A 4528-nucleotide genomic window follows, 5' to 3' on the forward strand; every position below is an offset into this window, starting at 1 on the left:
AGCACTTTGGGAGGTCTAGGCAGGCGGATCACCAGGTCAGAAGTTTGAGACCACCCTGACCAATATGGTGAAATCCCATCTCTACTAAAAATACAAAAATTAGCTGGGCATGGGGTGGCGCGTGCCTGTTATCCCAGCTACTCAGGAGCCTGAGGCAGGAGAATCACTTGAACCCGGGAGGCAGAGGATGCAGTGAGCTGAATCCCACCACTACACTCCAGCCTGGGTGATAAAGCAAGACTCTGTCTCAAAAAACAAAAAAATTAAAATTAAATAATAATACTAATAATATGCACATTTAAACAGATGAGCTCATACCACCACCACCACATGTGAATAGTTTAAATAGCCTTTTTTTTCCAGCCTCACTGCTCTCTTTGTAAAAAGAGTCACACCTTAAGCAGAACAAACTGGAATGTTAATTCACGAGAGATTCATGACTATGAGTAGGTGAGTTGCTTGGAATAACCGTTGTAAATGCAGTCTAAATGGCTGAGAAAAAGATACAAAGGCTCTATTAGGTTGGTGCAAAAGTTATTACGGTTTTTGCCATTACTTTCGATGGCAAAAACTGCAGTAATTTTTGCACCAACCTAATGGAAGCCTAAAATTAACATTTCTGATCGATATTCTCCCTTGAACAGCTTTTCCACTGAAAATCAAGCAAAATCCAAGCCCTCCTAAAACTTAAGGACCTCCCAGCCAAGTGGGTAGCTGCCTCTCTCCTCTGCCCCACTTTCCAACTGAGTTCCAGAAAATGATGATAGAAAATCTTGCAAATGACTACTCTAGGGCATCTCTACTTATCTCTAGAAGCATCCAGACTTTTTCAATCGAAATTAGGACACAAAATTAATTTGTGTTCCGTTTAATTTTTTAAATCAATAAATTATCATTGGAAGTAGACAGGAGGACCCTTTGAACTTCAAAATATATTTTGAGATGGTGGAAATGTTTTATATCTTGCTTGGGGTGGTATTTACATAGGTGTGTATTTGTGGAGTACAGAGTTCCTCCCTGTACTCTAGGTCATTCAAAGGAGGCAAGCTCCTTTGTCAAATCAGGAGCTCCATCAGCCGATCAGGAGCTCAGATGCCAGGGTGGGAGTTTCTTAGTGGGATCCAGTATTGCTAGAAAAGCCTTGCTTATACAGCAAAAGACAGGCACATGGGCCTCTTCCCTTAGAATGTATCTGTCTCACATGCTTGGGAACTGCTGTGCAGGAACACCTGGTGTGGCCTGAGGCAGTGTATACATGGCCCCCCAACACTGGTGTATATTGCACTGTTTTTAACTCTTTTTTTTTTTTTTTGAGACAGAGTTTACTCTTGTCCCCAGGTTGAAGTGCAATGGCACGATCTTGGCTCACTGCAGCCTCTGCCTCCCGGGTTCAAGCAATTCTCCTGCCTCAGCCTCCCAAGTAGCTGGGATTACGGGTGCCTGCCACCATGCCTGGCTAATTTTTGTATTTTTAATAGAGACGGGGTTTCATCATGTCGGCCAGGCTGGTCTCAAACTCCTGGCCTCAGGTGATCCACCCGCCTCGACCTCCCGAAGTGCTGAGATTACAGGCATGAGCCACCTCACCCAGCTGTTTTTAATTCTCTAAGTTATCATTTGCCATCTCCTTGGCCATTTGTAGTAATTCCCCTCCCTTTTTTGTTTTTCTGTGCCCATCTTTCCCATTCCAAATACTTGATGTAAAGGGAGATTCCACCTTGAAAACCAGGGTTCCAGTCCTGGCTTGCTGCTACACTCTACTGCTGACCTTGATCTTGACCTTGTCTTCATTTATTTCTTTGATGAGGAGGGCAGACAGAAAAACATTGCTATAGTGCTTAAATTTTTTTTATTACAAAAGAAAATGAAAATAATTCAAACTATAGCAGAAACATGAAAAAGGGAAAAGTGAGTCTTCCTTATTTGTCTTCATCAGTAACCATATTCATTTGGGTATATTCTTGCATGTTTTTAAGGCAAAAACAAATTCAACAGATATATATATATACTATTATGGAACCCTTTTTTTTTTTCCTTTGAACTTAACTACATAGCATTCTCTGATAAGTAATGTAAGCTCCATGACAGCAAGGATTTTTGACTGCTTCATTCACTGCTATATTTCTGGAGACTAGAATAGTGTTTGGCATAAAGTAGGTGCCAATAAATATTCACTGAATGCACCGGACGTGATGGCTCACGGCTGTAATCCTAGCACTTTGGGAGGCCAAGATGAGCAGATCACTTGAGGCCAGGAGTTCAAGACCAGACTGACCAACATGGTGAAACCCCGTCCCTATTAAAAATACAAAAATTAGCCAGGTATGGGGGCGCACGCCTGTAATTCCAGCTACTCCAGTGAGTATCTGGACAGGAGAATCGCTTAAACCCAGGAGGCGAAAGCTGCAGTGAGCCAAGATTGCACCACTGCACTCCAGCCTGAGCAACAGAGTGAGACTCTGTCTCAAAAAAGAAATTTAAAAATTTAAAAAAACAAAACAAAACAGAAGGGGACCAAATATACACATCCCTGGCTCCATGGAACTCCCAGTTGATCTGACAGGAAAAAAAAAAAAAAAAAAAAAGAAGAAGAAGTAGTGTATATATATATATATATATATATATATTTTTTTTTTTTTTTTTTTCACTGAATGAATGAAAAGACATGAATCCTCCTTCCTGTCAGATCAACTAGGAGTTCCATGGAATGGAGCCAGGAATGTGTCTATTTGGTCCCCTTCTGTGCTCCCAGCACCAAACAAAGTGCCTGGCACACAGTAAGCACTTAATAAGTATTTGTTGAATTAGCAAAAAAGCTTAATGATAAAACCACCTAATTCTTTTCACTTGCACCAGTGTATTGACATAACACTGTAATCAACAATTCCCTTATTGATTGTAAAAATCTCCGCAAACACCATTGCAATGATCAGCCTTGTACACATACCCTTATTTAAAGATTTTGGTAGGATAAGAATGTCTTTTGAGGGGGATCATTGGTCTGCTTCAAATGTGTCCTGAAGTTTCTTCTCACTAGGATTTCATGGCATTAAGACACTTATGGGCTGGGCACGATAACTCAACACCTGTAATCCCAGTACTTTGGGAGGCTGAGGTGAGTGGATCACCTGAGGTCAGGAGTTCGAGACCAGCCTGGTCAATATGGCAAAACCTCATCTCTACTAAAAATACAAAAAATTAGCTGAGTGTGGTGATGTGCACCTGTAATCCCAGCTATTTGGGAGGCTTTGGTAGGAGAATCGCTTGAACTCAGGAGGCGGAGGTTGCAGTGAGCCGAGATTGTACCATTGCACTCCAGCCTGGGCGACAGAGCAAGACTCTATGTCAAAAAATTTAAAAAGACACTTAAGATTAATTTTTTAGCCTGTATGAGAGTTGCTCCCTACAATTAATTTTGCAAAACGATCTCCCTTACGTATCTCCCTACAGAATGTCGGTCCCTCCCGAAACTATCTAGATGCAGCCCAACACTCGAATTCACACAAGACTGTCAGAAAGACTTCTAGAAACAAGCAGGCTGGGTACAGCCTTGCTGGCCAACATCTTCTGCATGCAACACAATCACAGCTTAGTCATCACCTGGGGAGGAGCAGTTTTTAGGCGGTGATAGGCCCATATTGTTAATTCATTCCTATGTGCTGAGGATGGCTCAGCAGAAAGAGGGAAATAGACAAAAGAGTAAGACCCCAACAAAGGCCTGAGCTGAACAATGTTGAGACTCAAAGGCCACTTTGGCCTGGATAAGAGTTTATATGGGGCTGGGCACAGTGGGTCACACCTGTAATCCCAGCACTTTGGGAGGTCGAGGCGGGCAGATCACACAGTCAGGAGTTTGAGACCAGCCTGGCCAACATAGTGAAACCCTGTCTCTACTAAAAATACAAAAATTAGCTGGGTGTGGTGGTGCACGCCTGTAGTCCCAGCTACTCGGCAGGCTGAGGCAGGAGAATCGCTTGAACCCAGGAGGCACAGGTTGTGATGAGCCGAGATTGTGCCACTGTACTCCAGCCTGGGCAACAGAGTGAGACTCTGTCTCAAAACAAACAAACAAACGAACAAAAGAGTGAATATGGGAGCTTCTGGGTATTTGTGAGTTCTCTAAGAAGTGAACTTGCAGAGTCACACTCTCTCTGAGCTGTCTAATGGAAGTCTTCCAGAAAGCTACCTCTCTGATTATTTATTTTCACTCCAAAAATATTTAGGCCAGGCACAGTGGCTCACGCCTAAAATCCCACCACTTTGGGAAGTCGAGGCAGGGGGGATTGCTTGAGCCCAGGAGTTTGAGACCAGCCTAGCCAACATGGTGAAACCTTGTCTCTACTAAAACTATGCAAATTAGCTTGGCATGGTGGTGCATGGCTATAGTCCCAGCTACTGGGGAGGCTGAGGCAGAAGGGTGAATTGTGCCCAGGAGGTCAAGGCTGCAGTGAGTGAAGATCATGCCACTGCACTCCAGCCTGGGCAACAGAGTGAGATTCTATCTCAAAAAACAAACAAACAAAGAAAA

Source organism: Pongo pygmaeus, chromosome 4, assembly GCF_028885625.2.
Source record: "Pongo pygmaeus isolate AG05252 chromosome 4, NHGRI_mPonPyg2-v2.0_pri, whole genome shotgun sequence".
In the NCBI taxonomy this organism is placed as follows: domain Eukaryota; kingdom Metazoa; phylum Chordata; class Mammalia; order Primates; family Hominidae; genus Pongo; species Pongo pygmaeus.